Source organism: Aquarana catesbeiana, linkage group LG06 (genome assembly GCF_042186555.1).
Source record: "Aquarana catesbeiana isolate 2022-GZ linkage group LG06, ASM4218655v1, whole genome shotgun sequence".
NCBI lineage: Eukaryota > Metazoa > Chordata > Amphibia > Anura > Ranidae > Aquarana > Aquarana catesbeiana.
Window position 1 is genome coordinate 268,700,804 of NC_133329.1, and position 18,126 is coordinate 268,718,929.

Genomic DNA, 18,126 nt, shown 5'->3' on the forward strand with positions numbered 1-18,126 from the left:
TCCTGTAGATATAACAAATATGGTGAACCACACTCTGTTTAAAGGTAAAAAATAATATTAACCGGTTCAATACAGGGCATTTTCACCCCCTTCCCTCCCAGGCCAATTTTTAGTTTTCAGTGCTGTTGCACTTTAAATGACAATTGCGCGGTCATGCGACATTGTACCCAAAAAAAAATTGACGTCCTTTTTTTCCCCATAGAGTTTTCTTTTGGTGTTATTTGATCACCTCTGCGGTTTTTATTTTTTGCGCTATAAACAAAAGAAGAGAGACAATTTTGAAAAAAACACAATATTTTTTACTTTTTGCTGTAATAAATATCCCAATTTAAAAAAAAAAAAAAAAAATTTTTCCTCAGTTTCGACCGATACATATTTTTCTACATATTTTTGGTAAAAAAAATCGCAACAGGATAGATTTATGGCATTAAAAAAAAAAAAATGTATTTATTTTTTTACTAGTAATAGCGGCGATCGCGATTTTTTTTCATGACTGCGACATTATGGCAGACACATCGGACACTTTTGACACATTTTTGGAACCAATCACATTTATACAGCGATCAATGCTATAAAATTGCATTGATTGCTGTGTAAATGTGACAGGCAGTGAAGGGATTAACCACTAGGGGGAGACAAGGGGTTAATATGTTTCCTAGGGAATGATTCTAACTGTAGGGGGCGGGGACATACAAGGGGAGGAGACCGATCAGTGTTCCGCTGTACTGGGAACACAGATCGCTCTCCTCTCACCTGACAGGACATGGATCTGTGTGTTTATACACACAGATCCACGGTCCGGCCTGGTTAACGGGCAATCACGGGTGCCCGGCGGAGATCGCAGCCACCGGGCACACGCACCGGGTCCCGAGCAACATGGCGGGCGTGCGTGCGCATCCACCCAGGATGGGAGATCCCATTTGTGAACGTCATATTACAATAGCCAGGTAGGGAAGTGGTTAAAAAAGTTAACCCAGTAGACTCACCAACCCCGGCAGTGAGTGCAGTAGGGGGTGAGTGAGACACGGCGAACCAGGAGCATGAACCACATCACGGGAGCTGAGGCGGCGTAGTTATACACCACCTTGGGAAGATGTTGGGGAGCCTAAGAAGGTCTCCATATACAAAAGTGCTGGCATGTGAATCTACAAATCAGGATATCTGGGAACAAATAAAAAATTGTGGTGGAAAAATGTGTATGAAATTGAGTAATAGGGGTGTGAAGAAACAGATGAGGTGTGTTAGAGATGAAGTGATGGATTGGGTGATGTGTATATATACACCCAATGTGTCCGCATGTGTTGGTAGTGGGGGAAAAAACGTTATATATAAATAAAAAGAGGTTAAATGTGTATAAGGTGGGCTGACCTGAATCTAAAAAGTGACTGACAAAAAACGAATTAAATGCAAACAGAAAAATGGACCTAGTGATGAAATGAAAGTGTGAATGTATGTGAACAAAAACATGCAATACCATTCAGGACAACCAAGGATGAAACTAGACCAAAGGACACTTACCCAAGCTGCATACCATGCAACACCAAGCAATGGGATAGCTGGTGTGCAGGAGCCCCAGGCAGACACCAGCCAAGTGGGCAGCCGGCTCCGACTGAGGGTATATGTGTATGTATGCCACCAACGCCACGTGCGTGAACACAGGAGGGGCGGGATGCGGCGTCCGCACCTGAGCCGGAATGCTCGGTGATTGGTGCCAAACCACCCCCACAGGAGTCACGCGATTGACGTGAGGACCGTGGCACCGATGCGCGAAGGGGCGTCCACCCGATCCTCAAGACACAGCTGTGCAGAGAGAAAGGGGAGGACCCACGAGGCGCATCGCAGTTCCCGCAATGTGGAATAGAACCCCCACACACCATGCGCAGGCTCAATGCCCCAGACCACACACCGCCAGTGCGGCAAGAGCACATGGATATAGAGATTATAAATTGTATATGTATAAACAAAGTATAAAATGGATTGTAACTATGGAGTCTATGCCGGGAATGCCATATATTGCTGTCACTGGTAGGACTAGTAGATACATACACCAATATACCCAATATTTCTTGGCTAACCCAGATGTACAACTCCCTAAACAGAGAGTGCAAGCATCTGAGAGTACACCTCACGCGTGGATAGCAGTGGATAGCATATACAATTATTGTGCAATGCTGGAAGTTTATTATTGTGCCATGTTTGCCGTTCATCATTGTGCCATGCTGGTATTTGATTGTTCCATGCTAAGTGGTTAATTTGTGTGCCATGCTTGTTGTTTAATATTGGGCCATGCTTGTGGTTTAATATTGTGCCATGCTTTGTGGTTCATTATTGTACCATGCTTTGCGGTTCATTATTGTGCCATGCTTTGCGGTTCATTATTGTGCCATACTTGTGCTGCACTGATTATTTTTGTTGTGAGCCGGGGGTTAGTTGTTATGCTGTGCTGGGTGTTATGGCTGGCCCTGACGTGTACTGGGGATTATCTGGCCCTTATACTTGCTGGGGATTATTATTGCTAGTCCCATTTGGGCTTGTTTTACTCAAACAATCAATTCTGTGTGCCCCAAGGCCCTATTTTGTCTATATAAAGGGAAAAGACTGAAGAAACACCCACTTTTCAGTCACGCTTACCTTTGACGACTTTTGGCCATGCCACGAGAATGCGGTGCCACATTTGGCCACGGGATTGTGGTGCACTGAGGGCGCCACATGAGCTCCCCCACTTTTTCTCCCAGCACCCACACAGCACCCCCCAAAAAATTGTCTGGAGCCGCCCCTGCTGTCCCTGCTGAAGAAAAGCATCCCCACAACATGATGCTGCCACCACCATGTTTTATGGTGGAGATGGAGTGTTCAGGGTGATGTGCAGTGTTAGTTTTCCACCACACTTAGCGTTTTGCTTTTAGGCCAAAAAGTTCAATTTTGGTCTCATCTGACAAGAACATCTTCTTCCACATATTTGCTGTGTCCCCCACATGGCTTCTTGCAAACTGCAAATGGGACTTCTTATGGCTTTCTTTCAACAATGGCTTTCTTCTTGCCACTCCTCCATAAAGGCCAGATTTGTGGAGTGCATGACTAATAGTTGTCCTGTGGACAGATTCTCCCACCTGAGCTGAGGATCTCTGCAGCTCCTTTAGAGTTACCATGGGCCTCTTGGCCGCTTCTCTGATTAATGCTTTCCTTGCCCGGTAGGTTTGCAGTTGTGCCATACTCTTTCCATTTTCGGATGATGGATTGGACAGTGCTCTGTGAGATTTGGATATTTTTTATAACCGAGACCTGCTTTAAACTTCTCCACAACTTTATCCCTAACCTGTCTTGTGTGTTCATAGGCCTTCATGATACTGTTTGTTCACTAAGGTTCGTTAACAAACCCCTGAGGGTTTCATATAACAGCTGTATTTATACTGAGATTACATTACACACAGATGGACTCTATTTACTAATTAGGTGACTTCTGAAGGCAATTTTAGTTTAGGGTATCAGAGTAAAGGGAGCTGAATACAAATGCACACCACACTTTTCAGATATTTATTTGTAAAAAAATTTGAAAACCATTTATTATTTTCCTTCCACTTCACAATTGTGTGCCACTTTGTGTTGGTCTATCACATAAAATCCCAATAAAATACATTTACTTTTCATTGTAACATGACAAAATGTGGAAAATTTCTAGTGGTATGAATACTTTTTCAAGGCACTGTACATTTTAATGAACAATAAGAGGATGTTGATAATATATCCAAAGGACTAAATAAGAATTTCTAGGGTTACCTACCTTTATCTGCCCTTGTGTTTTGATGTGGGCATGCACCCTTCTAAAAAGAAAGATGCTGCATGAAATTAAAAAAAACACTTTACTTATGTAGGTGATACAATGAGGTTTAATGTGATACAGTATACAGTTGTGCCCATAAGTTTACATACCCTGGCAGAATTTATGCTTTCTTGGCCATTTTTCATAGAATATGAATGATAACACAAAACTTTTATTTCACTCGTGGTTAGTGTTTGGATGAAGCCATTTATTATCAATCAACTGTGTTTACTCTTTTTTTTTTTTTTTAATCAAATCCTTTTTATTACTTTTTCAAATTATACATTATTCATCATAAACAGTAGAAAAATTTTTAGTTTTGTCAGTCAAGTGAGTTTCCTGCAGGCATATCAGTTCGGTAGCACAGGATTCCAGTTCCAAAAATACGGTAGCTTTTTTAATGGGCTCACTCATCCCCCTAATGTTCCAGGAACTTATACCAAATGTTCTAGGCTGCATTCAAATATATAACAATAAAGAACAATACCAGCAATATAAGAACCTGCATGAAGTTAACCTCCTACTTAGTAATAAAAAAGTTGCGGCCATAGGACGACGCTGTTCTAAACCAGCGCTGTTATATATAAAACTACAAAGAAAAAATCTCCAACCTCCATTTTGACAACACCAATTTACCACATGTGCCCTTTTTCCCCATAGCCATTTGGCCTTTTGCATCAAATCAACAATAACCCCTCTTACTTCACTCAGTGCTAATATTATGAGGAGGGAACAGGGAGAGTTTGGGGGGAAAATACCCCCACCCCCCCCCTTCCCCACCACTATCTAAAGTTTTTTTCCTATTCATTCTTATTCTTGTGAGGTTTAAGTGTTTGCGCTTCATTTCTTTCACCTTCCCAAACTTTATTAACAGTGCTCTGTAACTTTTTACCATTTTTATTACAACTGTGATACCCAATCCTTTAAGTAAACCCTTCTCCCCCCCCCCATTGCCTAACTTGGCGTACCCTAGGGGCATTCCTTTGACCTTTCTAACCCCCGCAACCCAATCCATCGACTCCCCTATCCCCCCTAAGCCTGCTCTTCTCCTTTATAAGTCCGGGGAGTAATCTGGGTATATCGATATTCTAGCACCATTGAAAAAAATATCCCCTTTTTCTCTAGATTTTTGCATTAATTTCATCTTGTCTTTGTAGCTAAAAAACCTCATTATCATCGGTCTCGGGCGGTCTCCTGAGTATGCTAACCTGGAAGGCACTCTGTGCGCGCGCTCAATGGAAAGAAGATGTGAAAAAGACTCAGACCCAAAAATCTCCTTAAGCCACTTTTCCATAAATTCTTCGGGGCGAGAGCCCTCACTTTTCTCAGGGAGACCCATCACTCTCACATTTTGTCTTCGCGACCTATACTCCCATTCATCCATTTTAAGTTTGTTGGCGTCTAACTGGGCTTGCATTTTTTTAAAGTCCTGCCGCATTGGGAATACAATATCTTCTACTTGATTAACCCTTTCCTCCACACCTTTGTTTCTCTCCGCTGTTTTCTGAAACTCTTGTCTAATACTGCAGAATTCTTTTAGGACTCTTAACTCTTCGCACATCCCGCTTAGCGAGCTCCTGCAAGCATTTATTGCACATAGTACCTCTTTTAAAGTGGGCTCTTGTTCACTAGCTATGATTAGGTTAGGAGTAATATCCACAGACATTCACAGGTGTTCCCTCTCAGGGCTTTTTTTATTCGTTGTTCTCGTGCTAGCCGACGGGTTATCAGCCCCTTTCCCCAGGCTCTTTCTGTCCCCAGGACCTCCCGCCGACATTTTCCCCGGGGGCGGCTGATTGCTCTTAACCGCTCCGCGTCACAGCAGCACTGTGGCAGCAGCATGTTTACTCTTTTTAAATCATAATCACAACAGAAACTACCCAAATGATCCTGATCAAAGTTTACATACCCCAGTTCTTAATATCGTGTATTGCCCCCTTTAACATTAATGACAGCTTGAAGTATTTTGTGGTATTTGTGGATGAGGCTCTTTATCTTCTCAGATGGTGACCCTGACCCTGGAATGTTTGGCCTTGGTACAGACACAGAAGGTGGCACACACAGGTTAAAATGGCAATGAAAGGTTAATTTCCTACATTTGTGGCTTTTTAAATCACAATTAGTGTCTGCATATAAATAGTCAATGAGTTTGTTAGCTCTCACATGGATGTAAAAAGGAAATCAAGGAAGCAAAAACTCAAAAAGAATGACAGATTGCAAAAGATAGTAGGACAAACCCCAAAAAATGCTTCAAATATATTAATAGTAAAAAGGTCAGGTCTGAGCATGTAGGCCTACAAAATAATCTAGAGTGGGTGACTGGGGACAAAGAGAAGGCAAATTTATTAAATACTTTCTTCAGCTCTGTGTATACAAAGGAGCATGGGGGAGCTCATGTCCATAATGGGGGTGGTAGTGACACAACCCAAAATGATCCACAATGGCTCAAAAGGGATATGGTTCAGTAATATTTAGACAGAATAAAGCACCTGGACCAGATGGCATCCACCCACGGTTCCTAAAAGAATTGAGCTCTGTAATTTCAAAGCCATTGTATTTCATTTTTAGGGACTCATTAATGACAGGAATAGTACCACTGGACTGGCATAGGGCCAATGTGGTGCTATATTTAAAAGGGAACAAAGTCTTTACCAAGTAACAATAGACCTGTTAGTTCAACCTCTATAGTCGGGAAGATACCGGAGAGTTTAATAAAAGACCAGATAGACGAGTTCTTGCTGGAAAAAAATATTTTAAGCAACAGACAGCATGGATTCATGAAAGACAGAAGTTGTCAAACAAACCTGATTTCTTTTTATGAGGACATAAGTAAAACCTTGGACAGAGAGGTGGCGGTGGACAAGGTATACTTGGATTTTGCAAAAGCGTTTGACACAGTTCCCCACACATGGCTCATGTGTAAGGTAAAGTCTACAGGCTTGGAAATATCAGTTTGTAAATGGATAGTAAATTGGCTAAAAGACAGAATTCAGAGAGTAGTGGTTAATGATTCTTACTCTGAATGGTCTAAGGTTATCAGTTGTGTACCCCAAGGTTCAGTGCCCGGACCCTTACTTTTTAATATCTTTATAAATGATATAGGATCTGGGATTAAAAGTAACATTTCTGTCTTTGCAGATAACACTAAGCTATGCAGTGGAATAACGTCCTTACAGGATGTCTCCAATTTACAAGCCGACATCTAATTGGGCAGATGAGGTTTAATGTTGATAAATGTAAAGTTATGCACTTGGGGGCTAAGAATATGCATGCATCATACTTACTAGGCAGAGTACAATTGGGGGAATCAATGGTGGAGAAGGATCTGGGTAGGGATGAGCTTCGAGTTCAAGTCGAACTCATGTTCGACTTGAACATTGGCTGTTCGCAAGTTCGCCGAACAGCGAACAATTTGGGGTGTTTGCGGCAAATTCGAATGCCGTGGAACACCCTTTAAAAGTCTATGGGAGAAATCAAAAGTGCTAATTTTAAAGGCTTATATGCAAGTTATTGTCATAAAAAGTGTTTGGGGACCTGGGTCCTGCCCCAGGGGACATGGATCAATGCAAAAAAAAGTTTTAAAAATGGCCGTTTTTTCAGGAGCAGTGATTTTAATAATGCTTAAAGTCAAACAATAAAAGCGTAATATCCCTTTAAATTTCGTAGCTGGGGGGTGTCTATAGGTGTCGGCCTCCCTGGCACTTCCCCCTCTACCCTTCCTGACTGTCACCCATCTACTCTTTGCTAGTGCCTGCACCTCTTTGTCTCCACCTGCCTCTGTGCTGGCCCCTGCCGGCGCCTGCCGTGTACATTCCTGGCTCTCCTTTAGTATGGAGGGACTTCTCAGTGCTGACAGTTGCTTCCCCAGATTCAGAACCTGGGCTTCCAGGGAAACAATGTGCTTACATTTTGCACAGCAGTATTCGTCCTTGATCGGATGATCAAGGAACGCATACATGCAGCAAGATGTACAAAGAGTCGCCTCTCCACACCCGCCGGGCATCGTACCTATTAAATTTAGTGAGGATTTGGGGATTTTACCCTGTCCAAATTACCTAACAGCTAGCTTCCTGGCACTAATTCTCAAGACAATACACAGGTACACAACAAGACAATACCCAGGTACTCACAGACCTACGTGCAATCGCAGAACAGTCGCAGACCTACTTGCACTCGCAATACTCAAGTATACAGTACACAATACACAAGTACTAACGATCCACACACACTACTCAGAAAACACTCAGGTACTCACACTACACAGGTACTGTCAGGTTCCACACTTACCAGACAGATGAGTCCACGTGGGCAGAGGGTAGGCTCCCTTACGTGTCCGATTCGGGGCCCCTGGTAGAGCAGACAGGAGGCCCGCGAGTGCGGAGTGGTATGAGAGCCTGGAGTTAGAGTCCTGGAGCACAGTGGTCTGGCAAGCAACCGGTAGAGCTTGAGACTTGGTGGAGCAGATGCTGAGCAGGAGTTAGTCAGACTTGGTCACACACAGGCAGAGGTCGGCAACGGGCTGGCGGCAACGGTACAAGGGAGAAGGCAGAAGCGAGGTCAGACAAGCCGGGGTCGGGTTCAGGCAGCAGTCAAGGAAGGTCCAAAGGTAGCCGGGTCACAACGGGTAAACACTACGGAGATACAGGAACAGAGGATGATCACGGGACAAGACACAGAGCTGTTTGATCAGGCAGCACCGGGTCAGTGCAGAGGCAGGCTTCAAATAGGCTGATTGGCGCCAAAACGCCGCGCACGCACGCACGCCGATTCGCCGAGGCGCGCGCCCGAGCGCGCCCCCGACACCAGCACGCACGCCCACACCACCGGGCACGTCAAAGGCAGCGCCCACAGGCGGACGCGCGCTAACGCGAACGCGCGCTAGCGCGAACGCGCGAACGCGCGTACGCACAAACGCCCGGACGCCACCCCGCATGCCACGGCCGGTCAGCCCAGGCGCGCCGGTGCCCACAGGGACACGCGCCCCAGCACGCACAGGGACACGAACGCCAACGCGCCCCGGCGCGCACCGGTTCCCAACCAGGTAACCTCTCTGACAGTGCCCCCTCCTCAAGGGCAAACTCCGGATGCCCAGTTGGGCCATCTTCGAGGCATGAGAGGTTTTAAAGGACTGCAGGAGTTCTCTGGCATGTAAATTGCTTTCCGGCTCCCACGAATTATCTTCGGGTCCATAGCCCTTCCATTTTACCAGATATTGCACCTGATTGTGCCTTCTTCTACAATCTAGAATTGCTTCCACTTCGAACTCCTCTTCGCCATTAACCACAATAGGTTTGGGTGGACCAATGCTGCGACCAGGAAAGAAGTTGGGGGTGACTGGCTTTAGGAGAGACACGTGGAACACTGGATGTATCCTCAGAGAATTAGGAAGGTCAAGTTCGTAGGCCACATTGTTGATTTTCCTCTTGATCCGGAAGGGACCCAGGTATTTGGGGCCCAGTTTTTTGGATGGGCAGGCCAACTTGAGATTAGCAGTAGACAGCCAGACAGAATTGCCGGGTTCAAGAACAAGTTCCCCCCGTCTCTTCCTGTCAAAGATTTTCTTGTAATCTTCCTGAGCCTTGGTCATGGTCTCCTGTCGCAATTTATTGTTGTTAGAGAAGAAATCCAAAGTTTGGGATACTGCAGGAACAGGACATTCGGGGAATGATCCGGGCAAAAAGGATGGATGGAAACCGTAATTGGCATAAAACGGAGACTGGTTCGTAGCTGAATGTAGAGAGTTATTGTAGGAGAACTCTGCGATGGGAAGCAGGGAGGCCCAATCATCCTGGGAAAAAGCAGAAAAACAACGGATGTATTGCTCCAAAGTCTGGTTCGTCCTCTCGGTTTGCCCATTTGATTGAGGGTGGTAAGCCGAAGAGAATGACAACTCGATCTCGAGCGCGCCACAAAGGGCCCTCCAGAATCTGGAGGTGAACTGGACGCCTCTGTCCGAGACTATGTTGGTCGGGACTCCATGCAGTCTGACGATCTCCTTAATGAAGATGGAAGCGGTCTCCATGGCTGAAGGGGTGCCCTTCATGGGGAGAAAGTGGGCCATTTTAGACAGACTGTCAACCACAACAAAAATGGACGAAAAACCTTCTGATGGTGGAAGCTCAACAATAAAGTCCATTGAAATCATGGTCCATGGTCTCTCTGGGACTGGCAATGGTCTCAACAGGCCCCATGCACTTGTTCGGCTAGTCTTGTTTCTGGCACACGTGTTACAGGACTCCACATATTCCTTGCAATCCTTAGTAAGACACGGCCACCAAAAGGTGCGTTGGACGAGGTCGGTTGTTTTCCGAGTGCCGAAGTGGCCAGCCAGTTTGTGATCATGACATAAACTTAACACCTGTACCTTTAACTCCTCAGGGACCACAATCTTATTCTTGAACCAGAACAGTCCATCTTTGGTACAAGACTCAACAGGTGGAGACATTCCCATAGAGGCGCGTCTGATTCGGGAAATTAGATCCTCCTGAAGGATTAGGAAATTTCCAGAGGGAAGGATGGTATCTGGGGACACGGTTCTTTCAGAATCGAGAAACATCCGGGAGAGGGCATCAGATTTAACATTCTTGAATCCGGGTCTGAACGTAATGTGAAAAATAAATCGGGAAAAAAAAAGTGCCCATCTGGCCTGCCGGGGTCTCAATCTCTTGGCTGTCCTTAGATATTCCAAGTTCTTATGGTCTGTGTAGATCAAAATGGCGTGTGCTGCGCCTTCCAGAAGGTAACGCCATTCCTCCAGAGCCGCTTTAATGGCCAAAAGCTCCCGATCACCCACGTCGTAGTTTTTCTCGGAGGGAGAGAGTTTGCGTGAGAAGAATCCCACAGGGTACAGGAGTGCTTTGGCACACTGTCTCTGTGAAAGTACAGCTCCGACTGCGACCTCAGACGCATCCACCTCCAGGACGAAAGGCAAGGCAGGGTTGGGATGCTTAAGGATAGTGGCTGAAGTGAACAGCGCCTTGAGTTTTTCAAAGGCCTCTTGTGCCTCAGGGGTCCAGCAGAATCGACATCCTTGTTTAGTAAGCTCTGTAATGGGAGTTATGATTGAAGAAAATCCTTTAATAAATTTCCTATAGAAATTGGCAAAGCCAATAAAGCGTTGTACTCCTTTTTTGTCGGTCGGTGCAGGCCAATCCAGAATAGCGGATACTTTCTGTGGATCCATTTTGATGCCATCAGGGGAAATAATCAGGCCCAGGAACTGGATAGATTGGCGCTCGAATTCACATTTTTCAAGTTTGGCGTACAGTCCATGTTGTCTGAGCCGGGAAAGTACATTTCGTACATGCTTGCGGTGTTCCATCAGGGAGGCCGAGAAAACCAGGATATCGTCCAGGTAAACGATGACATATAAATCCAATAAGTCATGAAAGACATCGTTTACGAAATGCTGGAATGTCGCCGGTGCATTGCACAGACCAAAAGGCATGACGAGATACTCGTAATGTCCGAATCGAGTACGAAAGGCTGTCTTCCACTCGTCTCCTTCTCTTATGCGGATCAGATTATAGGCTCCACGGAGGTCTAGCTTGGTAAAAACGGTAGCCGATCCCAATCTCTGAAATAGTTCAGGAACCAGGGGTAGCGGGTATCTGTTCTTAATAGTGATTTTATTGAGCTCCCGATAGTCAATGCAAGGACGTAAGGAGTGATCCTTCTTTTCCACGAAAAAGATACCTGCCCCAGCTGGGGATGTGGAAGGACGGATGAACCCTTTCTTCAGGTTCTCATCTATATAAGTTTTCAGGGTGCCCAACTCCTGCTCAGTTAGAGGGAAGATCCTCCCAAAGGGGACTTCGGTGCCTGGTAAGAGTTCTATTGGGCAATCATAGGGTCTATGTACTGGAAGGGTTTCTGCTCCTTTTTTGCTGAACACATCCAGGAAATCCCGGTAAGGTTCGGGAAGATCTTGGCAGGGCTTAGTTTCAGAATCTATGCGCAGGCATTGGGAGGAAGTTAATGGGGTCCCCCGTAAGCAGTGTTGTCTGCAATATTCCGAGGAAAACTGAATCTTGCCTGTAGACCAGTTGATACTAGGGTTGTGGGCCTGTAGCCAAGGTATTCCTAGGATGACTGGGAAGAGAGGAGAGGAAATGACATCTAGGCGTAAAAGTTCCTGGTGTTCCGGGCCAATGGTGGCCAACAGAGGAACCGTTTCTTGAGTGACGGGTCCGGAGCGGAGGGTGGAGCCGTCCGCTAGGAAAACTGCCAGTCCTTGAGCTTTAGTCTGAGTGGGAATATGATGGGTTTCGACGAAGGTCCGGTCGATGAAACCACTACAAGCTCCAGAGTCAATGATGACCGGTACTGGGATGCTCCTTCCAGGTAACTGTAATACAATGGAGAAAGTTAAATGGTTACTGGCACTAGGTAGGACAGGTGCACACAACGAAGAAGACGGCAGACACTTACGTCTCTTATTGGGGCATGCTCTTGCAAAGTGACCAGACTCCCCACAGTACAGGCACAGATTGAGCGTGCGCCTGCGTGTCTTCTCCTCAGAAGTCAGAGAGGGACGGAGCAGTCCCAACTGCATGGGCTCCGGGGCCTCCGGGCCAGGGGTAGATGAGACAAGCGGAGCTTGGTTTGGGGCACTAGGAGCCCTAGGCAACATCCAGGTAAGGCGTGGGTGACCGACAGACCTCTCAGAGCGTCTCTCCCTGAGGCGGCGGTCGATCTGGATGGACAGATTGATTAACTCTTCCAGTGTCTGGGGTATCCCCACTCATGCTAGTTCATCTTTTAGAGGATCAGACAACCCCAGCCGATATTGGTGACGCAAAGCTGCGTCATTCCAGTCCGTATCCGAGCTCCAACGCCTAAACTCCACGGCGTAATCTTCAGCAGCTCTGCGACCTTGTTGAAGGGCATGTAAAGCGGCTTCTGCCGTGGCTGTTAGCTGGGGGTCCTCATACAGCTGAGACATAGCTAGGAAGAAGGCATTTAGGGAATCAAGAGATTGGGCCTTTTGCTCCAATAAGCGGTGGGCCCAGGTTTGAGGCTCTCCGATCAACAGAGATATGACGAACCCCACTTTAGTAGCTTCCAGGGAGAATGTTCGGGGCTGCAGAGCGAAGTAGAGCTCGCATGCGTTACGAAACGCTCGGAACTTACTGCGTTCTCCGGGGAATTTTTCGGGTGTAGGCACCCTGGGCTCTGGTGGAAGCATCACTACAGAAGGTGCTGAGGCAGGATTGGCAGAAACTGCCCCTGGAGGAGAGGCTGAGAGGGCCTGGACCTGTCCTTCCAATCTGGTATAGCCTTCCTGTAGGCTTTTAACGGCTTGAGTAAGGCCCGCAAGATGCCTGCACAGTTCATCCATGGGGGAGGCCCCCTGCCCGGACTCAGTCATGGCTGCCTGATACTGTCAGGTTCCACACTTACCAGACAGATGAGTCCACGTGGGCAGAGGGTAGGCTCCCTTACGTGTCCGATTCGGGGCCCCTGGTAGAGCAGACAGGAGGCCCGCGAGTGCGGAGTGGTATGAGAGCCTGGAGTTAGAGTCCTGGAGCACAGTGGTCTGGCAAGCAACCAGTAGAGCTTGAGACTTGGTGGAGCAGATGCTGAGCAGGAGTTAGTCAGACTTGGTCACACACAGGCAGAGGTCGGCAACGGGCTGGCGGCAACGGTACAAGGGAGAAGGCAGAAGCGAGGTCAGACAAGCCGGGGTCGGGTTCAGGCAGCAGTCAGGGAAGGTCCAAAGGTAGCCGGGTCACAACGGGTAAACACTACGGAGATACAGGAACACAGGATGATCACGGGACAAGACACAGAGCTGTTTGATCAGGCAGCACCGGGTCAGTGCAGAGGCAGGCTTCAAATAGGCTGATTGGCGCCAAAACGCCGCGCACGCGCGCACGCCGATTCGCCAAGGCGCGCCGCGCACCCGCGCGCGCCCGAGCGCGCCCCCGACACCAGCACACACGCCCACACCACCGGGCACGTCAAAGGCAGCGCCCACAGGCGGACGCGCGCTAACGCGAACGCGCGCTAGCGCGAACGCGCGTACGCACAAACGCCCCGACGCCACCCCGCATGTCACGGCCGGTCAGCCCAGGCGCGCCGGTGCCCACAGGGACACGCGCCCCAGCACGCACAGGGACACGAATGCCAACGCGCCCCGGCGCGCACCGGCGCCCAACCAGGTAACCTCTCTGACAGGTACTATGACCCCTGTTATAACCTCCTGTTTTAAACTCTGGTTTTTAACTCACCACTTATACCAGTTCCACTTACACAGAGTTCCACAGCCTCAGACTGAGCAGGCTCAGAATGAGTCCTACACACAGTTATATAGGCACCTGTGAGCAATTAACCACCCCCCTTAATTGATAGCCTGAAGGAACCAGAGAAAAAAAAAAAAGCTATTTAAGAAGTGACAGAAAAAGGTGATTGAAAAACTAAAAGGAAAAGCCCCAAAAATGCAACCCAGCAAACAAAAAGCAAGACTTGTTCACTCTAACTCTGTTTTTTAACTCACCACTTATACCAGTTCCACTTACACAGAGTTCCACAGCCTCAGACTGAGCAGGCTCAGAATGAGTCCTACACACAGTTATATAGGCACCCGTGAGCAATTAACCACCCCCTTAATTGATAGCCTGAAGGAACCAGAGAAAAAAAAAAAGCTATTTAAAAAGTGACAGAAAAAGGTGATTGAAAAACTAAAAGGAAAAGCCCCAAAAATGCAACCCAGCAAACAAAAAGCAAGACTTGTTCACTCTAACTCTGGTTTTTAACTCACCACTTATATCAGTTCCACTTACACAGAGTTCCATGGCCTCAGACTGATCAGGACGTCTGTGCGATTTTCTGTGGAGAGTTAACCAATTCATCCCTCAATGTTTTAATCTGTGTAATATGGTTTCGTGTGGTGGTTTCTCTAAGAGCATTTGCCAACAATCTTCCTGGTTTATTCCCAAATTCGTAAAAAGTTCTTCTTCCCCTAATTAATTTGGATTTATCTTTTTCTATTAACTGTAAATTGAGTTTTTCGCGTAGGCCAGCAAGTTCCTGTTCTATTGTTTGAGCCTGGGATTTTTTGTGTATTACTTCTAATTCCCCGGAGCGGCCCGGAGAAGAAAATGAAGAAGAGAAGAAGAGAAGAAAAGAAGAAGATGAAGAAGAAGATGAAGAAGAGAAGAAGATGAAGAGAAGAGCGGGAGCCTCCCTCCATGCCATGGGTGCGGAGCGGCCCGAGGAGAAGAAGATAGAAGACACCGCGGAGGAGATGCTGGACGAGAACGCCGGAGGAAGAACCAGAAGAGCCAGAAGAACCAGAAGAAGAAGAAGAAGATGAAGGAAGATAGAAGAAAGAAGAAAGAAGAAGCATTTAAATAAAGGAATTGTCAAAAACTGTCTCTTGTCATTTTTAATGTTTTTGACAGTTTTTTAGTGAAATGGTAGGTACCCCCTTACCATTTCACACTGGGGGGGTGGGATCTGGGGGTCCCCTTGTTAAAGGGGGCTTCCAGATTCCGATAAGCCCCCCGCCCGCAGACCCCCACAATCACCGGCCAGGGTTGTGGGGATGAGGCCCTTGTCCTCATCAACATGGGGACAAGGTGTTTTGGGGGGCTACCCCAAAGCACCCTCCCAATGTTGAGGGCATGTGGCCTGGTACGGTTCTGGAGGGGGGGCGCTCTCTCGTCCCCCCCTCTTTTCCTGCGGCCTGCCAGGTTGCGTGCTCGGATAAGGGTCTGGTATGGATTTTTGGGGGGACCCCATGCTGTTTTTTTTTTTGGCGTGGGGTTCCCCTTAAAATCCATACCAGACCTTAAGGGTCTGGTATGGAATTTAGAGGGACCCCCACGTCATTTTTTTTTTTACATTTTGGCAGGGGTTCCCTTAATATCCATACCAGACCTGAAGGGCCTGGTATGGAATTTAGGGGGACCCCCACATCATTTTTTTTTTTTTAATTTTGATTCGGGGTTCCCCTGTGGGGAATTCCCATGCCGTTTTTATCAATGAACTTCTATGTGTATTGTCGGACCAGCAATGCAATAGCCGCGAGTAGTTTTAAATGGCTTTTTTCCTTCGAAATGTCATTTTGCTGTCAGACTATTCTAAACACGGGAAACATGCGCCCCTTTACAGGCATACTATAGACACCCCCCAGCTATGAAATTTAAAGGGATATTACACTTTTATTGTTTGACTTTAAGCATTATTAAAATCACTGCTACTGAAAAAATGCATTTTTTTTTGCATTGATCCATGTCCCCTGGGGCAGGACCCAGATCCCCAAACACTTTTTATGACAATAACTTGCATATAAGCCTTTAAAATTTGCACTTTTGATTATTCGTGTTCGTGTCCCATAGGCTTTAACGGTGTTCGTGTGTTCGAACGAACTTTTTTCCTGTTCGCATGTTCTGGTGCGAACCAAACAGGGGGGTGTTCGGCTCATCCCTAGATATGGGGGTTTTGGTAGATCATAAGCTCAATAATAGCATGCAATGCCAAGCTGCGGTTTTCAAAGCAAACAAAGTCCTTTCTTGTATTAAGAGAGGTATGGACTCTAGAGAGAGAGAGATATCATTTTGCCCCTGTACAAATCATTAGTAAGACCTCATCTTAAATATGCAGTTCAGTTTTGGGCATCAGTTCTCAAAAAGGATATCGGGGGAACTGGAGAAAGTGCAGAGAAGGGCAACCAAACTGATAAGAAAGAAAGAAAGAAAGGAGGAGCTCAGGAAAGATTAGAGGAACTGAATTTATTCACTCTTGAGAAGAGAAGATTAAGGGGGAATATGATCACCATGTATAAATATATAAGGGGTCCATATAGTGATCTTGGTGTTGAGTTATTCACTTTACGGTCAACACTGAAGACAAGGCGGCACTCTTTACGTCTAGAGGAATAGAGATTTCATCTCCAAATTCGGAAAGGTTTCTTCACAGTAAAAGCTGTGAAAATGTGGAATGGACTCCCTCCAGAGGTGGTTCTGGCCACCTGTAGATTGCTTTAAAAAAGGCCTGGATTATTTCCTAAATGTACATAATATAACTGGGTACTAACCTTTATAGGTAAAGTTGATCCAGGGAAAATCTGATTGCCTCTCTGGGATCAAGAATGAATTATTTCCCCTGCTGTAGCAAATTGGATCCTGTTTTTTTGGGGTTTTTTCGCCCTCCTCTGGATCAACTGTGGCTATAGGATTGGGTATATGGGAATGTAAGATATATATATATATATTTTATGGTTGAACTAGATGGACTTGTGTCTTTTTTCAACCTGACTAACTATGTGACTATGGATGCACTAAGCAGGCTAGACACTGAGCCATGAGGAGGTATAAAAGAACAGTCAAAAGACCTGCGTAACAAGGTAATGATACTTTACAAAGATGGAAAAGTTTATAAAAAGATATCCAAAGCCTTGAATATGCCAGTCAGTACTGTTCAATCACTTATTAAGAAGTAGAAAATTTGGGGATCTCTTGTTACCAAGCCAAGATCAGGTAGGTCAAGAAAGATCTCAGCCACAACTGCCACAGAAACTGTTCGGGATACAAAGAAAAACCCACAGGTAACCTCAGGAGAAATACAGGCTTCTCTGGAAAAAGATGGTGTGGTTGTTTTTAAGGACCACAATACGATGATACTTGAACAAAAAAGAGCTGCATGGTCAAGTTGCCAGAAAGAAGCCTTTACTGTACAAGTTCCACAAAAACGCCTGGTTACAATATGCCCAACAACACCTTGACATGCCTCATTGGCTTTTTTGTGGCATTGGCACAGTAAAGGCTTCCTTCTGGCAACTCAACCATGCAGCTCTTTTTTGTTCAAGTATCGTTGAATCGTGCTCCTTTAACACAACCACATCGTCTTTTTGAAGAGCAGTCTGTGTTTCTCCTGTGGTTACCTGTAGGTTATTCTTTGTATCCTGAGCAATTCTTCTGCCAGTTGTGGCTGCAATCTTTCTTGGTCTACCTGACCATGGCTTGGTATCAAAAGAGCCCCCAATTTTCCACTTCTTAATAAGTGATTAAACAGTACTGACTGGCATATTCAAGGCTTTGGATATCTTTTTATATCCTTTTCCATCTTTGTAAAGTTTCATTACCTTGTTACACAGGTTTTTTGACTGTTCTTTTCTACCTCCTCATGGCTGTGTCTAGCCTGCTTAGTGCATCCATGTGAGAGCTAACTAATTGTGATTTAAAAAGACACAAATATGGGTAATTAACCTTTAATTGCCATTTTAACCTGTGTGTGCCACCTTTTGTGTACATGTACCCAGTGGCGTACCAAAGGAGGGCGGGGGAGGTGGTCTGCCCCGG